Below are 21,834 nucleotides of genomic sequence, written 5' to 3' on the forward strand. Positions count from 1 at the left end.
GCTCATTTTAAGGTTTAAGGTGAACATTTAAAAAAGAATCTGCGTTGTGGAGCTGTCAATATTCAGAATTGGCCATTTTAATTTAATTTAATATCCTGTGCAGTCATACTTTCTTCTATGATGATGTTTTTAAATTTACATTATAATGGTAAAAATGTTAAGTTGATTTTAAAGTTACACGAGAAAGAAAAGACCACCATGCTCACTCGTGCGGGTGACTGGGTCTATTTTTTGGTTTGTTTGGTCTTTTCCTCTCTTTCTCTTCGTTTCTGCCTTGTTTGTGACCACTGCACTTCCCACATGTTATTTGCACCTGCGCTCATGCTGCTTCAGCCCTCCCAGTGGTGGCGGTGTGTTGGCAGTCTTCGATGCGGAACCGAAAAAACAGAGGTGTGATCATAAACACATTAGGATCCTGGCACGGTGGCAAAGTGGTACTAATGTGCGCACACATGCACAGCTTTCTCTCAAGGTAATGTTTCAAGGTGGCCAAGATTTTGGTCCTCAGCAAAATTAATTTCGTGTCTCCCCCCCCTCCACTCTGCAGCGACTATGCTGACATGCCACAGTTCCAAAAAAAAAAAGTGGTGAAAACAGACAAACGAACACACACGCTCAGTATTTACTGCTATTCAGGAGGACGTGCCTAAAGAAGGGGCAGCCAGAGGGAAAGTATGTTGCAAAAGTTACCTGATAAATGTGACAACTCTCAGACAGGTTCTGTTGCAATCTGTTGACATTTTTGGGTTCAGCTATTGGAGCTTTCTTTACCCTTTGAGGGTCTATTGATGAGCAACTTTCAAAACTACACGCATTTCATAAAAAATAAATAGGCTACTAGTTTGGCCCTTCACTGAGGCATATTTAATATTGTGGCTTTATTATTTAAAGTTACTAAGGAAGAAGGCATGCTGGGAAATGGTCATTTGTTTGTTACTTGAAACAACTTGTGTAAACATTGTGATCATTTCTTCTCCGCTGTTCAGAAGAAGATCTTCCAGCAACAAGACGTTAGCGGCACAGGCTGATTGTTAATATGTGTGTGCACACGAATGAAGGGGCCCAGGAAAAGTATTTGCACCGGGGCCAGTCACGATTATGTTACACTGCAGGCTTTACAACTAATGTGTTGCTGCAACATGTTACAGTCGCACAAAATACACTAGTGTGTGTGTATCAAAAGAGTCACATCTGACCTCTTGTAGCTTTTAGGTTTTGAGAAATCACAGCGTCTGCAGATGTCTCCTCGTGAGGTAATGAGACATAATGAACTGGTAGCAGAACTCTGTGCAGTCAATCAAAACAGTATGATCCAGCATTATCCTGTAAGCCCGGCTGGGATGGCTCTGATTAGTCCTGCATGAAGAGCTAATATGACTCTAACAACCAGCACCAGATGTGGTCTTTATTCAGCAGGCTGAGGAGGATATTTATCAGCACTTAACCTTATTGTATAAGTGCAAAGAGATAAACAGAGTAAATTTGGCTGCTTAAAGGTAGACATGCAGACAGCTGTGCTGTATGTGTGGGCAGGCAGCAAACACACTAATTCCTTATTGCATCGCGTCTCTTTATTTGACTTCGCTTATCTTGATTCTTTCTCCCATCCCTTAAATCTCTTTGGGATTTTTAACATCTGGAAGTCCATTTCAGAATAAGTAGCCAAGAATCTGCTCTGGAGACAAAAAGGATGAGCACCTTCACTTTGGCCTTTTGAGGTTCAGCTATTATCCAGTACATATAAGGGTTCAAAAAGCAGAAATTGTGCTCTTTTAGAATTCATCCATCCACTTGTTCTTTTTCTATCGCTTGTCTTCTCACTGTCACACTCTCATTCCTTATCAGAGGCACACACACACACAACCCATGAGTGCTTGGATTTTGAACTGTACCCAGTAAAACCCCCATCGGGTTTCTTTCTGTTTTGAATACTGGGAGATCAGTATTTGACTAACCAGATGTGCAGTTAGTAAATCATTAGGAAAGGAGTGGAGCAGGGACTTGGGGAGAAGAGACAAAGCAGCATATGGTGAGTAAAGGGTCGGTCGGCAGCATACTGATACAAATAAGTGATTCATACACTTTGGCATTGTGTTGTCGGATGCGAGGGAAGCCCTGTTTTTGTGGCTCAAGGAGGAATTAGTCCAACTGGTTCTGTCAAAGCTCCGAGCCACGCTGGAGACAAAGAATGCCAGCCAACAAGATTTGCTGCGAATATCTGCAGCAAAATCTTTTGCAGAACATCAATGACTGACTTTCAAGTTCAGGCATGTTGTGTGTTGACTGTACCCTTGCTAAGGAGCTTACTGATGGAAGAGAGAGAGGTCAAAGGATAATTAGATTTGGGTTTTTGAACTAAAGAGATGTTCCATACTACTGATAGTGATAATTAATTAGCTTATTCCTTCGGCGTAATTAAATCCTCGATAATCTGACTTTTGTTCTGACTGAATAGCTTCTGACTACTGACAGATGCGACATGGAGAAACGGAGCGAAACAGGAAGCGTCCGGGGCGACACAGTGTGTTTGTCAACTTGCAGTCAGTTGTAATGTGCTGCCTGTCGTCGGTGCTTTTAGAAGCAGAGTTGCTCCTCAGATCACTTTAGCTGTCATTTACATGTTATCCGATTGCACCGAGAGGAATCTGCGGGACTTTATGAAGGACACTGCATGACGTGCATCACAATGACGCTGTGGTGACGGCATCTTCACCTTGAGCCTGACAATGACGACGTCTGACAAAACGTGGTTATTAAGAAGACTTCAAATTATCTGATGGCTGTGGATTATGTTGTTTTCGGAGTGGAAAAAAAAAAATCCAGAGTTGATCGAATTTTAAAGGGCCACTTCACCATTTTTTAGATATGAAGATGAGTTTATATGCAACGAGAGTACCGCTGAACTTGTGTAAACTTTTGTGTGATGTATTCTGCGGTTCTGGAGGAGCGTTTTGAAGTCTGAAAAACTAACCCTGATTGGGATGTCAATCGGGTTATTAAAATTTTACTTGAGACTACGAGGCCTAAATGAGCACATCCAAGTTGTGAAGTAATGTAGGCTTCTGTCAGGCAGGGATCCCCGAATGAAAGACGATAATCAAGTTGCATTGTGGGAAGGATGCAGGCTTTTTGCATCTAGTCAGAATGTCTTGTTCTCTGCTGCTTCAGTTTTGTCATTCTTTAAAAAAAAATTATAATAATTCTCGCCAGTTTTTGTGGAAGTGCAGTGCTAAATTGCTGGAGCTCATCATTAGTAAGAGGCGATACATACACGTGTGTGTATATCAGTGAACGGGGATGTAAAGATTAAAGAGGTTGACCTGCTTACAGGCAAGCATAATACATAATTTTTGGCATATTGAGGTAGTATGGTCAGCATTTGTTTTTCAAATTGCAAACAAATTCAGCATAAATATAGCGCATACATTGGTAGAATAAAATAACATTATTTTCCGTATTGCGTTTATTTAGAGTCATTTTTTTAATTGTTATGTTTTCATACCTGATTATTATAATTAACTAGCATTACACTGCAATGCAACAACAATGCTTTTTTTATTTTAATGGCTTCCACATGGATCCGGTGAGGACGCTAACTTTTTGCCTGAGACATGTCAGCGCTCTTCATATTAATATAATGAATGTGGTCATCAATTTTATATTCGAGAACCCTTTTTACAGCATCTTCATTTTAGACCAAATCACCTGGAAACAAAGTCAACCAACCCATGGCGCTACTGCATAAGCTTAATTAGCTATCTGGCATGCTGTTAAAATCCGTCTGCAGCAGCTGTCGTTTCAGGTAGCAACAGTGACAGTCGGCGGCTAGAAATGAGAAACAGCTTCTGTCCACATCTGTCAGAAATCAAAGAACTACTGTCTTAAAAGATGATGAAGAATATCAGGTGTTGAATCTGCCGCCGCTATCGCCGTGAACTGAGCCGTGTGAGTCGGTCCCAGTTTTTTAACAACAATCTCCCTCTTCATTACATGCAAATCTAAATGTTGTATCCGTTCTCGGTTTCAATTACGATCTAAACTTACCAACCACTCAACCAGAGCTGAGTGGAAAGTTGATTGACTCCATCCATTAGTCAGCATGTGTCACCTCTCCAGGCTGAAAGAAGCACTTTCTCACGACTTGCGGATCTATTTGATTGTGATTACTCTTTGTCACAACAAGGCGCAAGCGTAGCCTAACCATGAGCTCTTGACCTCAGAGCCATTACTGATTGATTGCCCTCGCCATGTGCTCCCTATAAATGAATCATTAAGACTCAAACATCTGGATGCACTGCAGTTCCTCGTTGGGTTTCCAGTGGCTTCTGCGTGCCCGGGATTGTGTGAGGAGGGATTTTTAAAGCACGCATACTGCGGTATTAAGAAATATTCGGGCAGATATTTTGTGTAGCAATCTTAATTTTGAAAGGCTTTCATGCTGAAGGATTGAGAATCCTGTTGACAGGCCGTATGGCAAATAAGTTCTGCAGGGAGACGGAAAGGGACTGGGGCTACTTGTATATTCTGCTAACAACTTGTAAAGGGACAGGGATGACAGTGGAGATGACAAGTCAGGTTCTGATCAAGGTCAGCGCTAAAATATCTACGAAAATGCCGAATTCTTTACGCATAGCGAAAGGATTAGGGTTTTTTTTTTTTTTTTTTTGTCATGTGACGACAGGGCTGAAGAGATGCCTATAAAAGGGAAAATACTGGCCTGAATGTGTTCGGCTGAGGTCGGAGAAACTGAACAAAAGTAAAAGTCGGAGGAGCGAGAAAAGATGAGAACAAATAGAGGGCTGGGATTGCTTGATAATTCAACACTTCATTGGTATTCGGATGCTAATATCTCATCGCACATGTCAAGAAAGGACGCAATCACACGCACACGCACACGCACACACACACACACACACACACACACACGGACAGTTATCCCAAGGCTGTTAGCTTCTAATTATTTTTCACCCCCCAAAAAATATGCATTCTAAATTGAAGAGCCCTCCAGAAAATGAAGGCCTGGTGGTATTCATCATGTCGTCACTATCAGTGCCCAGTCAGCTCCAAAATATGGAAATACAGTATTTGTGTTCCTCTCTGTGAATGCTGCTCCTGTGTGTAGTAACAGAAGGTTATGCAAAAATATGGTAATTTGATTTGTTCAAATTGTTTTATCAGTGCAGATGTGTTTTCTAGGAATGTTTGTCAATATGAAGTTTTAAAGCTTTGTAACAGTATGTCTGTAATATCATCAGTAGATATTACTCACGCAGTGAAATCAAAAACATAAGATCTGGCAGGCAATATTTTTACAGAGTATAACCCAGAATAACCCCAACTGTGGTTCCTCTGAAACTGTTCATGATTTGAAGCAGTGATGCATGATGTTTTCACGCTGTGACTTTTTTTTTTTTTTTTTTTTTTCTGTCAGGACCTAATCAAAGACAAATAAAACGGATCCAATACATCTTAAAGCTGTGGATTTTTTAATCAGGTCAAATAGATGTTTTTATTTTTTATTTTGTATTTCATCCCTGTCAAATGTTGGTACTCGTGCGCAAATAAGAATTCCGCATGGCGATGTTGCATTTCTCAAACTTTAATGTAATCTGTCACATTGATTTTTTTTTTGGTTTTTGTTTTAAATATTATATTTATAGTTTTCAGCTATTTTTCATCAAATAACATTGGAACACGACGAGCCAAAACCTCATGTCCTGACCTTTTATATCCGTACCTACACACATTTACACACATAAACATTAATTTGTTTCACTATCCCAATGGGAATTTTCATAGCTATAATGCATTCCCTAACCTCTTACCCGAATCTTAACCATCACAGCTAAATGCCTAGCCTGAACCATTTCTCTAGACTAAACTTAATTCTAATCTTAATGCTAAAACCAAGTCTTCCCCCTCAAAAAGTAGACTGGGCCCCTGTGGACCTGCGTTTTTGACCCAATTGTCACACATGTCCCCATGGGTTGGTGTGTATTCAGGTTTAAGTCCACACCGGGATATAAAAACACACACGCACACACACGCGCATGCAACAATACAAAAATAAAAATGCTGAGTAAGAAATGTATTACAAATCCAGCCATGTACATATTCAGATTCAACGCACCATATTAAATTATCCTCAAGAATAAAAAAAAACACCAGAAACCATCAGACACTCATGTTTCTTGTGGTATTCCCAGACCGTTCAGTCAAGCGGCATTTAAATGGATATTAAGTCCCTTAAAAAGGGGCTGATTTTTCAAACAAATCACATCTATTTTGTCCATATGCAGCATATTGCTTACAGTGGGTACGGAAAGTATTCAGACCCCTTTAAATTTTTCACTCTTTGTTTCATTGCAGCCATTTGCTAAAATCAAAAAAGTTCATTTTATTTCTCATTAATGTACACTCAGCACCCCATCTTGACAGAAAAAAACAGAAATGTAGAAATGTGTGCAAATTTATTAAAAAAGAAAAACTGAAATACCACATGGTCATAAGTATTCAGACCCTTTGCTGTGACACTCATATTTAACTCACATGCTGTCCATTTCTTCTGATCCTCCTTGAGATGGTTCTACTCCTTCATTGGAGTCCAGCTGTGTTTAATTAAACTGATTGGACTTGATTAGGAAAGGCACACACCTGTCAATATAAGACCTTACAGCTCACAGTGCATGTCAGAGCAAATGAGAATCATGAAGTCGAAGGAACTGTCCAAGGAGCTCAGAGACAGAATTGTGGCAAGGCACAGATCTGGCCAAGGTTACAAAATAATTTCTGCAGCGCTCAAGGTTCCTAAGAGCATAGTGGCCTCCATAATCCTTAAATGGAAGAAGTTTGGGACGACCAGAACTCTTCCTAGACCTGGCCGTCCAGCCAAACTGAGCAATCGTGGGAGAAGAGCCTTGGTGAGAGAGGTAAAGAAGAACCCAAAGATCACTGTGGCTGAGCTCCAGAGATGCAGGAGGGAGATGGGAGAAAGTTCCACAAAGTCAACTATCACTGCAGCCCTCCACTAGTCGGGGCTTTATGGCAGAGTGGCCCGACGGAAGCCTCTCCTCAGTGCAAGACATGTGAAAGCCCGCATAGAGTTTGCCAAAAAACACATGAAGGACTCCCAGACTATGAGAAATAAGATTCTCTGGTCTGATGAGACCAAGATTGAACTTTTTGGCGTTAATTCTAAGCGGTATGTGTGGAGAAAACCAGGCACTGCTCATCACCTGCCCAATACAATCCCAACAGTGAAACATGGTGGTGGCAGCGTCATGCTATGGGGGTGTTTTTCAGCTGCAGGGACAGGACGACTGGTTGCAATTAAAGGAAAGGTGAATGCGGCCAAGTACAGAGATATCCTGGAAGAAAACCTCTTCCAGAGTGCTCTGGACCTCAGACTGGGCCAAAGGTTCACCTTCCAACAAGACAATGACCCTAAGCACACAGCTAAAATAACAAAGGAGTGGCTTCGGAACAACTCTGTGACCATTCTTGACTGGCCCAGCCAGAGCCCTGACCTAAACCCAATTTAGCATCTCTGGAGAGACCTGAAAATGGCTGTCCACCAACGTTCACCATCCAACCTGACGGAACTGGAGAGGATCTGCAAGGAAGAATGGCAGAGGATCCCCAAATCCAGGTGTGAAAAGCTTGTTGCATCATTCCCAAGAAGACTCATGGCTGTACTCGCTCAAAAGGGTGCTTCTACTCAATACTGAGCAAAGGGTCTGAATACTTATGACCATGTGATATTTCAGTTTTTCTTTTTTAATAAATTTGCACAAATTTCTACATTTCTGTTTTTTTCTGTCAAGATGGGGTGCTAAGTGTACATTATTGAGAAATAAAATGAACTTTTTTGATTTTAGCAAATGGCTGCAATGAAACAAAGAGTGAAAAATTTAAAGGGGTCTGAATACTTTCAGTCGTTCAGTCATCCAGAAGTTAAAACACTTGTGGTTTATTTTTTCTGACTACATGTTCATCTTGCAGTTTCCAGCACGTCTTTCCCTGCAGTACACTTTGTGGGCAATTCTTTATACTCCTTTCCTCTGACTGGTTTCCCTGCAGAAGAAATTAGACTAAAGGGAGCGTATTTCTTATTAATTTATCCGTTTGTTAGAATTGAACTCAACCTCCTATTCGTCTGTACAGCCTTCAGTTTTCCAGCAGGAAGCAAAGATTTGTTCGGGTATCACGCTGATAGAAAAGTTATTCCACTGCTTCGACATTATTTCTGTGTAATCGAGGATTTTGTTGACACTTTTGAGGGGAGGATTTGGATTGAAGAGGCCATTGTGACGTGAAAACAGTCTCTGTCGACCAGGGTCCTACAGTAACTTGGTTATCAGAGTGTTCATGCAGGTCTTGAGGAATCAGACTGTGAAATTGCAGGACGCTGAATCTCAGAGTTTGTGTTTATCGAGTCCCAAATATCAGGTGTGCTGGACTCGAACCACAGACTGGGTTCTCTCTACCATTTCATTATTTCTGACTTGAAAAGTAAATCCTGCCACAAGAGAATCAATATATCTTATTTCATATGTTTCTATTAAAATACTGTTTCCACTTCAGGTATGATGTGCGTAATGCGTTTGATCACAGTGTCCCAGAAGTCCTTTGCCGCCTTTACATGCAATGTTTGCTCTCTCGGTCCGCGCATAGTCAACAGAGGAATTAAAATGAATCGGCTTTCATATCAATATTTACCCTCGTTGTGCTTTGATTGTTTGTGTCTTAGTTCTTTACAAATTATGCAAGAGTTTAATACCCAGAGATTAGCAAATATCCACGAGGCCAAAGGAGAGTACACAGCACACCCAGCATGAACTGCCGAGCATCCACTAACCAGATCAGTAACTGTCTGAGCTATCCTTCTCATCTACTTGCAGCAGACACAATGTTATGTAAACCTCCACACAGCATCCAGATGGAAAGAACTGGTTCTCCACTCGCAGGATGCAAACGAACTGCTGATGAGAAAGTACACACAGACACGGCGTCAAACAGCCTACGCGGCATTAGGACGATGAGTCTGTAAACGTTGGAGGAAGTCGGCACAATATCCTCCTCACGTCTCCGACCGTTCTCTGTTTTCATGGACATATTGCCCGTGCACCGGGAGCAGGACATGTGGTCCGAGGGTCTGCGGTGAAACCGAGCAGGAAGCTCTGAGGTTTCATTCCACGAGTTCCTGCAGCCAGCCGTAATTGGCTTCCACATTCCTCCAAGGATTACCTTTCACTCCTTATTTGTGTTTATGAAAAAAATTTAAACATTTGCTTTGGCTCCTTGAATTACACTCAGACAAGTGTCAAAACCCACTTTGTTTGCATTTGCTCTATTTTCTTCAACAAGGGAACAGATTTTTTTTTTTTTTTTTTTTTTTTTTTTTTTTTTTTTAATCTGAACACATTCATGAGTTTTCTCTCCATTATTTGTGTCTCCAGTGCCCAGACTCGTACTACACGTTTGGTACAAATAAGTGACTTATCATTATTTGTACATATTGGCTGCATTCTTGAGTAACAAAAAAAAACAAAAAAAATGCTTTTAAAGAAGCATACTTTTTTGTCAGTTAAAATAGCAGCAGTCATTTCTGGAAACGGTCTACAATTAAAAAAACAAAAACATGGTCAGACAATGCTTGAACTTGCTCAATTCTTTGTGTAAAATCAAACACATTGACGCTTTTGCCATGAAACCGTAGAGCCTTAATTTATGTGACAGCCAAAGCTGAAAATGAGGAAGACCCTGATATGCTTGCTTGACTCTCAGATGTTTGTCGCTTTCATCTGCCGGTGTGCGTTCTGAGCTCCCTCACTTCCCCAGAGCTGTTCTCTATGAATGAATCTGGACTTTTTATTCGACGGGTGTGCCACCTGCCGGTGCGTCATGGCTCCCCTGACCAATCCTGACGCGCTGCCTCTCCGTGCGCCCTTGGAGATCCCGCGGTGCTCCTCACACCGCCGCCCTATCCACGGCTCGGTGACGGTAGGAGGTGGCGATCCTCGTTAGCTGAGTACCGTTAGCCCTCCACATGTAACTCGATTGGACTGCCGTACTGCTGCTGTGCCAAACATGGACCCGAGACAAGTTTGACTGGATTTTCATTTTTCCATCTACTTGTACTGCTTGTCACCGCGCGCAATAGTGAATGATATGAGGTAGGTGGGAATAACACAAAAACTGAAAGTTTTAGAAATATTTAATCAAAGTGAAGGATTTGATCTTCTTGATCTTCCCCGGTTTACAGCCGCGTTATCGTGCCACGTTTCTCGTCGCGCAATACTGCACTTTGAAGTTAGAATTAGAGAAATTAGAATAAAACTACGATTAGATGCACGTGCATGTCCCCAAAGCGAAAATATTCTATTCCGGATAGCATTGCATGTTTTGGATGTGCCTTTCTTCAAATGCAAGTTTGGCAAACAAGTGCTGCTGCTGTGCCCCCTGCAGCTCGGCTCAGCATCCCTGCTGCCCAACCCTCAGCTCTCCTCAGATGTCTCTCCTCCTGAGAGACTGCGCCGCTTCCCAAGCAATACGCACTTGCAAAGTTGAATATAACCACGGGAAATATTTGTTTTCATATCTTGAATTCCACAAAGTGAAAGTTAATGCATAATAAGAACAGCATTGTCTCCAACATGGGTGCAATTTCGTGCGTATTCTCCGTCTTGTGGCACATTTGTCATTATTGTGGTGAACTTAGTTACTGCATTGCTGTTGACAGGCAGGACAATTAATTGTTTCCTTACATGGGGTAGTGGAAAGCTTTTATGATTTGAGGTGACTGTTTATTTATGATGTGCATACATGGGAATGTGGAGGAATGTTCCCTCTCGGTGACCTGGGTGTACCGTGACATTGTGCTGGGTAATGAGTAAGAACGGAGGGAATGGCATCTGTGCCATGGGTCAAATATTTTCCCTTAAGTCCACGGCTGCAGTTATTCATCATCCCAGGAGCCAGAGTGCGAGTTTGACAACACGGTAGCTGTATATGAATCACAAACTATTCATGGGAGCCGTTAACCTCGATAGTTTACCATTTTTATATGTTGCATATATCAACACAGCCAGCATGTTTTTATATCAATATATCCACAAAGCCATTGTTAGGGAACAGTTCAGTCAGGTTGTGTGTCATGGTGAACGTGCAGTCTGTCACCATTCTGTTAAAGGCAGAGCTGGAATGTGTTTGGATGATTGTGACTTTCCCATCGCCTCCTGTGTGGAGGATGCAGTGGAGGATGCTGAGAAAAGAGAAACAAAAAACAAAAAAAACACGAGAGGGAAAGGTGAACAGTGGTGTGATGTATTGTTTGAGCCCCGGTCAATATCGGTTGACTACTATTTTTCCAGGTTTTCTCCTTGTGATAGATGGTTTTGTTGTGCACGATGTTGGTACCGTATTTATCATCAGTGACTTTCCCAAATGGGCTCTGGGTGGAGGACAGTACGTTGACAGCGCCGGCCCCCGGTGACAGGGGTCTAGATGACTCCAAATAGGATGAAAACGTCTTTGCTTTTACCTTCTGCTGTACCTGTTGTTGTGTGTGGGAGCTGCTTCTGGCTGGCTGCACAGATGCTGACACTTTTGGTTTATTAGTCTGAAGCCAAAATGTATAGATGCTGTTGAAAAGAGTAAACACCACTGTGAAGTGCAAGGTTAACCTGTCATTTGTAATTCTCTACTGAGGTGTTATTCCTCTAAAGTTTACACGAACTTGAAGTCAAGCTGTTTCTTTACAATTCAGGTCAGTCATTACAAAGAATGGTTTGACATCTTGGGAAATACCCTCATTGCGTTCTTGCTGAGACGATCAATAGCGCTCAGATGCCTGTACGGTAATAGCAAGCTGCTTGCTCTGAATATCTGCACCTGGAACAAAAATCTTAAGTCTAGCTTTGAAAATCTGAAGCTCACAGTGACGACAACACTCCAGTAAATCACTGCCCCCAGCCAAGAGTTTCACATAAATCCCCAGGTTTTCTATTATAGTTTTTAATGGAAGTGTGACAAGACTTCTTAGGAAATAAGCTGACACAGACAGTGGTGTGGTGTGGTGTCATTTCAAAAAAATACAGGTCGAATACAAATACAATGACAAAAACACCAGGTGAAATAAATAAAGTGTGATCCAGACAAAGGCATCAGTACAACAGTATAACCCTGAAGCTGCAGTGCACACCGACTGGCACCACCAGGCTACTTTTAGAGCAGGCAATAGGAGACAGTTATGGGTATTTTACAGGAGTCAGCTGGCCAAACAGACGGGCTAACTCCCCCATTGGGTTTCATTAGAGCTCTTCTTGATGTTGAAGCCTGTTTAATCCACTTTCACAAGCCATGCAGACCACAACGGAGCGAAGCATGGTGTCTATCTTTAGACAGTGCATGCGGAGCACAAACGTTTCTTTCTCAGTTCAGTTATTAAAACAAAATTACGCAAATCTCTCGTAGTTGGCCTTGAAGTGTCTCAGCTGATGAGGCAAACTTTGAACTGTTGGAGATCTCCCGAGCTCATGGTGAGAGGTGTGTTTTCAGCTTCAGATTGGAGGCTGTCAATCAATGCCTGTTCAATCAACTTGTCCATAAACAGCTGTGTTTATGCAGCGCTGCTCTCCTTCTCCCGTCTCCCCTGGTTCTTCCAGTGAGTAGACTTGCTGCCGGAGGGTGTGATTACAGTAAAGCCTTATGAGGCAAGCGCTGTGCCTCTTTGTCTTTGTCTCTTTTCTCTGGGCAGCTACTGTTGTTGTCCCACATTCACAGTGCCTGTTTTGCTTCAGAGACACAGTGCTGGGAAGACACTGACAGACTTCGGTGGCCTAATAATCAGCTTGACGTCTTTGACGCTTTAAGCAGAAATACACTTTTGGCTGTTAATTTAGATAGAATACATACCAAGAGGTTTGATTACAATTATATTGGCCCCCAATGCATATAACTTTATTGACTGAGCATTTCTTTTTGTCTTCTCATGGTCATATTACTTGCAGTAATGGCGCCTGGTGGATGCAATTGCGGCCTTTGCAGCTAACATAACGTGTTTGTTAAACTGACAGTCATCACTCACTGACCTTTACTAGTTGTCATAAGCTTCGCCAGGGCCGTCCCTATCAGTGGCAATAAGATGTGTACCTCAGGGCCGTTAACAACGCGGCTCCATGTTTACCTTAGGATATTGTGTATGTTCGGCACACAACAGTAAACACAAATCAAGATTATGCCAGTGAGTTGTGGTTCAAAGGTCAGGCATTGGGGCAGTGAGGCAAATGACGAGTGACTCATGGAGGTATAGGTTCATGTAATGTATATACGCTCTCTGTTGGGTGCACGTTTGAATCTGTGCACTGTAACTGTCAGTGTCACACTAAGAAACACAAACCAGGATTTCCATTCAGTTTGCAAAAGTGTAGCAAGCCCTGCTGCACTCTGCAGCACTAGTAATCTTTGTTCTGTTTTTTTGTCTTCTCTTTTTGCCCCATTTAATGTTCCCGTCGCGCTCTATCCCTTTCTCTTTCTTCCGTTTGATTTTATTCTTTCTCTTTCCATCACTCTCTGTGTCTTTCTCCGTCTGTCATGTGTCGCTGCCTCTCCTCACACTGTCTCACTCCCTTTCCTTCTGCTCTCTCAACAAAGTAAACCTCACTTGAGGGAATTCAGATTCATGCCTAATATATGACTGCTCTCTTATGCCGGCACTCTGTCTGTTCTTAGCAAATAAGTCAATAACAAGTTATCCTCCATCATTTTGAGAAGCGGTCCATAGGGATGGACTCGAGGTAAAAGAGAGCCGTGCTGTACTTACAGAGTGAGAAAAATAGACAGCGACTGAGATCAGAGAAGTGGTTAATTACAGTATGTATACTGTGAGTCTGAAACTACTAACAGAGAGTGCACCTGCATTGGCTCCAACTCAGATGCTGGAGAGAAGTGACTGGTACAGGAAGGGAGAAATTATGACGATGATGGATATTAGACTTTGCCTGGACCTGCCGCAAACTCTCAATAATTCACCCATATGTTTCTAAATTCCAATTAATGTTGCCGCCATCGTTGGCTTCTTTATTATTCCGAGCTAATGTAGTTTCACACAGTATTGATTACATTAAAGATTGCTTTGTACATTAAACTCATACAAAACATACAGCGCACTTTTGTTCCCCTCACTATAGCACTGATGTATCACAAAATATCCACAGTAGCTCTGGAACATTGCAGTTTATGTAAAACAAACAACGTTTAACCAGAATGTGCTCTTCATAACTTCATAATGTTGAAGTAACATAAGCTGCATGTTTCGTTGTCTTACAAGCCTTGTGGCTGGCCTACCACTTGAATTTCATGTATAGATTGGTGGCTTCAGTTTCAAGTGTTAATAAGATAGCAATTACAGTTCACTTTCATTATGTTCTATGACTAATAATCCTGACAACAGTGACGAGATGCCTACAAATATGGGTGAACTTCCTCTGTGGATAAAGGGAAATTAGTAGGAAAGAAGAAAGGCGCAAATCTAAAATGCTTCAGCTATCAGGGAAGAAAAGAGAAGCTCCAACTGTTTTCAACTATTTAAATTTTTTTTAAATGAGGTCGACTCGCAAACAAAATGATGCTATGATACAATGCACTTTTTTTTGTTTTTTGATAAACAGTGTCTTGATGCTTGAAAAGCAGTTTTCTTGGAATATTTTCCACATTACTGAATTCTCCAAAGATTACATGTACTTACTTACATTCACTCGTTGTCTTTTTTATTTCAACCAAAAAGATAAAGGTCCATTGATGTACAATGTGCTAAATACTTTGACTCATCAAATGTATTGTGCGACACCGTGAGGGAAGCCATTGCCAAGATTAAGGCATAGATGCACTTTGCAGTTGTGGGATATAATTAGAAATTGACAATTATGCGTGTCAGCGGGATATTTCATTGAATCCTTCGAACTGCAAGAAATCCAAAGAACACCACATACTGTGCCATAGTGTATGCACTGAATAAGAGCACTGTTGGGTTAAAGCAGGGCTATTATACATAAAGAAGAATGGCTAGATCATACATATAAGCCATTAAAATGGACATCTATAGACATAAAGATATTTTTAAATTCAACATGAAGATTATCAGGTGTCAGTGTAGACAAACAAACATCTGTTGTTATTTGTGCTATACATTTTTTTTTTACTTTTAGCTCTTCTATGCACAATCCAATATATGCTCAGGACTGTGCTCTATTTCTGGGAATTCAAAGGATACATTTTCATTATCAGTGCGAGATGATGGCAGATGAATCCCATTTCATTAATGTCACAACAAGGATATCCTAATTTACAACTAAATTGAAATTGTTTGAAGTCTAATGGTTCCAATGTAAAGTTAGGTTAGATTAGATTAGGTTCCTGTCAGAATTCATTAGTAGGTTCTTTTTAGGATTCTGCTTTGAAATGATTGTTACATCAATACCTAAAAATACCTGCTGCACCTCTTTTTCATTTTTTCCAGTTGTTTGTTTCTGCCTGACTCCCTCTCGCTTTTGTAATCCAGCTCATCGGCCTCACATCAAGTGAGTCAAATTGGCAGGCACCCCGCTTCAATGCATATCCCGAACAAATCACTTTTTTTTTCTTTTCTTTTTTTACATTTGTAATGGTCCATCTCCAAGTCATGTCAGAAATTGGGGAGAGGTGAGGAACTTTCGAACAAATTATTTTATCTTTTAGCCTTCTTCATTTCACACTCTTTTGGTCGGTCTCTTTTTTTTTTCCTCTGGGGGAAATAAGAGACTGTTTGCGAGGGAGCGTGAACCACGTCAGATCAGCCCAAAGTTTTTTAATGTCACTTGTGCAAGTGACAGAAATGTCAGCGTAATAGCTAGTGTGGTGACACATAGACTTGCCCCGTGCTGAAGTGAAATCACCTCAGTGTATCCCTTTTCATGGAACATTTGTGTTTAATCTCTTTTCAGCACTGAGTCTGCTCTTCTACTTTGTTGTTTCTTTAGACGCATTAAATTTAGGCCCTTTTTTTTTTTGCATCTCTCTTTCCTTTAACACCTGTTACACATTTAAAAAGCATGACTAATCAAGAAGTACTTGAGAAGCAGCATGTGGCAGAGGAGAGACTGAATGGGCTCTACTGGGACAATTATCATAGCTGTAGATGTAGATGAAGGACACTGTTGAAGATTATTCACATTGCTATGCACCTTGATGGGGGATTTAGAGTTGCCGATTGGACACTGTGCCAACCTGTCAGAGCTGATATTTATGTTGAGTTGCTGCCAACTGTGTTTTTGATAAGATTTGGCCTGAGCTTCTGTGCAAAACAGCAGCGTTTCTAGAAACGAGATTGTGCAGCGCGTCCCGTAGTTTCAAAACTCTGCACCTGTGTTCAGATTAAAGTGGTATTTCAACGCTGGAAACATGCTGTTTTCATAAAACTGGAATGACTATGCAGCAGAAAGATGCAAATAATTTGGAAATTGATGCAATGTGACCAGAGACAACAGAGAAAAAGGGCTGTTGCTTTACTTTTTGCTGAACCTACAACAACCAGAAATCACTAGGACGCTGGCTTCCAAAGCCCATCCCGCGTCACTCCTATTGGACAGGCTTAAAATGTGTATAGTATTGTTTTACACTGCAATGTTGCTGTGTTTGTAATAAAACGCTGTTGCTATTGCTTAAAATATGCCCACACGTCTGTTTTGGCTCGATGGCTTTGGTTGGGTTTTTTTCCAGGTTTTTGGGGGGGGATTGTAAAATATGTCTACAGGACTCACCTTTCCTATGTAACCCAAAGCTTTGGTGAAATGTTGCACATTCTTGTGGCCCTTCTTTTGTAGATACAGTAACTTTATCTAAAACAAAAATGGCCTCTATGAAATTTACTGCAGCACTCCAGTTGTGTTTGTGTCGGTGCACAGCGGCCAACACGGGGCAGCTCTGCTCCGCTACCCACACCGGCTGCTGGTGCCAGACTCTCAGTTGTGGCGGCCTCTTCTTCCTCCACATGCCATAATTCCGCCGCAAGGTATTCTGGCTCATATAAGTAGCCCCAAATGCATGATTCCAGCAGTACACCTCCATATCTATACAGGAACATTACCTTCTTCCATGATCTCTTAGGGGTTGTTAGTGTAATCGAGTCGACAATGTGGCAAACAGGTTGATTTCATTTTTGAGCACCAGGGAGCCGTCCCTCTTTCAGTCCAACTCTCCCGGGAGGTGAGTATACAAAAAATGAAGAAGTGCAATCTTCAGTTCAAACAACAGCCCGAGAGCTGGTACGTTTGCCTGCAAACAAAAGGGAAATTCTGGGTGCAGGCAGCATGGAGGGTAGTTAAAAATTATTTATTTGCATGCTATCCACATTGTAATGATAAAAAAACTGGTTGATGTTTACTTTGTTGTGCTTTTCATGAGTAGTACCAATTTACGTAGACATACCAACACTCATTGGTTCGGTATAGTTTTGTTTTTGTGACAGTAATTGTTTGTAGTGGGCCATGGTTATAGATGATATTGGACACTTAAAACATCTTTTTGTATGTGTGTCTTGGCTGCATTGTGTGTGTGTCTTGGCTGCATTGCCAAGGGAATTTAACAATTTTATTCAAACCAAACTTTGACCATATTAGTACTGCTTGTGAAGCCCTTCAGAAAAAACATCTACTCTTTTCCCCCCCTGAATAGTATCATTAAGAATTCGAGCAGATGCTGCCCTCGTGCTTCGGGGATACAATTTTGAGCTTTAAAGTTACAGTTAGGATCTAGTCAATTGTTTACACAGCTGGTTTTCATTACACCAGTTCACCTGATTAATTCACCCCACCAAGTTTGTTTGTTCTACTTGCGCTCTCAATGATGCTTGAAGGTTGCCTCTGGTGTATCTTTATGCCCGTCTCAATATTACCAGCTTCCAGACTTGCCAACAAACGTCAAAGTTAGAACGACATGTTCAAAGTGAAGTCAAACGAACAACTCCACTTGAGAGTTGGATTTAATTTTTTTGCCTTTGAAGCAAGTGTAAGAGTGACAATTTGGGCCATTCTTTAAGGGAGTTCGACACAGAGCCTGTCTTCCTCTTTCTTCAGTTTGATTGACATTTGAGAAAGAAACAGGGAGTTATCGAACTTGTAACCAGACTACGGCAAGATGTAGAGCGAAGCCCTCTGGCTAAACTCTGTAGAGGAAAATTAGTCTAAGCCAACAGGACCCTCGCCCTCCAGGCACTTGACATTTACATGGGTCTAAAGCAGCTCCAATTTGCTGTCTTGTCAGTGGATGTCAAAAGAAGTATTTGGTTCAATTCTTTATTACTTTGGGGTACTTTTATTGGACAGGTTGAAATCTGAGACCAGAATTACGTAAGAGGGGCGCAGATGTGCACACTGCTTTGATGGGGATTTGAAGTGATTCTTAATAGCAACAACCAGATGACAAGTGATTTCAACAAGATAAAGAAAGGGAAACCCTCTTAGTCTATTAACCAAATTGAAAATATTCCCTTAAGGCTGCACTCTTACAAATAGCTCTTGATTGTTTTTATCTACAGTGAAAAAGAGTCATTGAGTTTAACTGCCAATCTAACAAATGCTTCATTACAAGTAAAAATCCTTCATTCAAAATGTTAAACAGTATTATATGTTAACCAGTTTTTAAATTTTGATGCAATTGTAAAGTAATATTTTATATATACAATATACAAATTCTGCACTTAAGTATTTTAGTTCAGAGGTTCCCAGTCGGCAGGACCATCCTCTTACAAAGGGCCACATCATGTATTTAATATTTTATGAGATAATAATAATAAACTTTATTTGTAAAGCACCTTTCATACAAGAAATGCAGCTCAAAGTGCTTTACAGAAAATTACAGTGTTTCACATAAAAATAGATCTAATTTAAGATTATTTAAAAATATAGAAAAGAAATGAGATGCATAAGAACAGATAAAATGCACACGATTAAACACAAATAGAGATGATTAATGTTGTAGAAAATTAAATGTTGATCCACAAATTTGTAATGACAATTTGTATAGTTTGCATACATTTTTGTAAAGTAATCAATAATTAAAATGGTAAACATGTATTTAAATGAAACCATCTGGTAGGTTTGGAGGTGAAATCTGAAATGTGACAAGCAGCCCCAAGTATGCACTGCTTTTATGTAAGAGATCCCAAGTATCAGAAGTTAAAAATTGGTTTGAATAATAATACTGATACATATTTTATAAGCTTAACATATGGCTTTAAACTTTTAATGTGAAAAGTAAGTATTCTTACTAGCTGTCAGATAAATTAAGGGGATAAAATGTACATTATTTCCCCCTAAAGTACGACAGAGTACTAGAATAAAATGAAAATGAATGAAAATGTACTCCTCTCCCGTGAAAAATTACCCTCTACAGTAGCAGCCAAGCAGGATGCAGTGTGACTGCCCACCCCCAAAAGTTGAATGACAGAAATGAGAATTAAAGCTTTAACATCAGTTTGTCCCACAATTAGAGTTTGACATGATTTCGAATTGGATTTCCCTGAGGCATGCGAGTCCGCTCCTGCCTGGGCCTCTCGTCACCCTGCGTTCGTTCCTGGTGGAGGCTGCGGCCAGCATGGAGTGTCACCATCAAAAACACACCCTAGTTTGGGCCTTGCTCCTGATCGGATGAACCTGTGCCCCCTACAACCTCCATCTAGGCAACGCTCTCCTAGCGGCCTCCCTAAGGACTGACGGACTTGACGTTGGGGTCTGTGTGCAGGTGTCCCCTTCTGGTGACACTCGATCCTAGCCCGCCACCCTCAACTTGAACCTCAGCACAATGCAGAGGCTTCGCCCTGGACGCCCTCTGTGCGCTTTGGGTACACAACTCTCCTCCTGCAGGAGAAGAATCTAAATTGACTGAAGGTTTTACTCCGACAGATGACTCGACTCATCAAATTTCAGAGGGCAGCCCTAGCCACCACCAAGTAAAGCAAAAAAATTTCTCATTTGGTCTCTTGAGTCAACACTTTCTTTCCTGATCAGGGAATGCCATCTTTCCCTTGCTAGTTTTAATCCCTCCATGCTTTGTGGATAGAGCAGTGTAAACCTGTAGCACCTCCACAGGGATTACTTCCATTTAGCAAAGTGATAATAATCTCAAATTCACCGCAGGAATGTGCGTAACTTGGCATGGCATGAAAGCTTGTGGTGTTGGAGAAGTGCAATGACATGAATCACTGGACTAGGTTTTAGGATCAGTCATCTGTTTTGTGTTCGTTCTTATCAGCTGTGCAAGCCCTCTGGCAATAACTAAGGCCGGGCACTAGCCTTATCAAACAGCTTTGTAAAAGAAAAGTTGTATAAGTATTTTAGTAGCCTTCGATCAGTGCAGAACAAGCCTAACACATTCTGAGGTATTACAGGAATGGAGAGATGTGGTAGAGGACAAGACAGCCAGAGTACATTATCTTTAGTGGTGTCTTTAGGAATATGAGCAGGCCAGAAGCATGAGAGGATGGATGGAATTGCCTGGCCTGTCTCCATACAAATGTTTTTGGCAGTCTAAGGTTGGTAGAAAAAAGGGAAAGTGTTTATTGGCTTGGTACCTTCAGTGTTTCTTTGAAATGTAATCATAACCCAAGCTGGACATATTTATTGCATATACAGGCAACACACTGGACTTGCAGGACCTTATTATTTATTAATATTTAGTCAGATGAAAATATGGTGTAAACATGAAAATACAATGGTTAAATCAGGTTGATTTATACATCTGGATTTCTGGCACGAGCTCAGTTTAAATCTCCTCAAATGAAAGTGGCAACTAAGGAAAATGAAGGACACTATGGCTATTTGTTGTCGAGCAATAGCAAAGCTGGCAGATGCACAAAACTAGGCGCCATTTTAGTTTTAGTTTGGGAATTTTGCTGCTTCAAACAAACCGGCTTGCACTGAGGAAGATGAAGGAGCACAGCTGATGTTGTGTTCATAAAGATTAGGAAGTGCAATGCAGATTTGCGAGGCTTCCTGGCATTTTATCTGCAAGTCTGCCCATTCGACCATCCTTTATAAGTGTATGCACCAGTGGAAGGTATCATGGATTTTTTTTAGCTGATATGAATGTTTAATCTAGAACAAATTTAAATTCACTTGAAACTACACTTTGATTAGATTATTGCAGAGAAAACTGTATCAGGTTTGAGTGAATGAGTGAATACCACTAAACATATACAACATACATACAAGTGTTTGTAGGAGGTAACATATTTAAATGCTGCACTTATATTCAGCAAATGGCAGCAGTAGTCATGTATGCAACACATCTGTTAACAATTACAGTATACACGTATCAAAAAAATGTACATAAAAAAGTACATAGGTTTATTAACCTTTAAGGTTTAAAATGTTGGCATTAGGCTGGCATTATGATGTTTAGCAAGTCAAATGAGTACCATGTTCACCATCGTTGTTGTACACAAAGTACACCTGAGGTTGTTGGTATTTGGTCATAAATGGTGGACTGAAAATTCCAAATTTGGAAATAATAAAATGGAAATAATCCCCATTGGAGTGTGGCAATCTTTTCACAAAGTGAAGTTGGGTTGGATACTAACAGCCCAAGAGGTTTCACTCAAGTAGCTGTTGAGATATTTTATTCTTGACCAAAGGGATGGAGTTATTGCCATCAACAGAGCTTTGCTGCTAGCATGACTAACAGTTCCAACTTCGGTGCTACCCAGTGATAATTTCCAAAACGATGCTCATGGCAGCATCTTCTGTGTGGCCATTGACACCGAGTTCACTGCAAGGAATGAGCCTACTTTTTCTAACACAA

General features: G+C 41.0%; 1 protein-coding gene across 1 annotated transcript in view; it reads left to right on the forward strand.

Moving 5' to 3' along the window:
- Positions 1-9,990: 9,990 nt before the first annotated feature.
- Positions 9,991-21,834, forward strand: part of chrm3a (cholinergic receptor, muscarinic 3a) — a 74,240-nt gene continuing 62,396 nt past the window's right edge. The window contains exon 1 of the mRNA XM_069144471.1: positions 9,991-10,175. The gene's annotated coding sequence lies outside the window, so the exon portion shown is untranslated. The remainder of the gene's footprint in view (positions 10,176-21,834) is intronic.

Source organism: Embiotoca jacksoni, unplaced genomic scaffold, assembly GCF_022577435.1.
Source record: "Embiotoca jacksoni isolate LCO1_2020_lvr unplaced genomic scaffold, fEmbJac1.0.p SCAF_12, whole genome shotgun sequence".
NCBI classification, from domain to species: Eukaryota; Metazoa; Chordata; class Actinopteri; family Embiotocidae; genus Embiotoca; species Embiotoca jacksoni.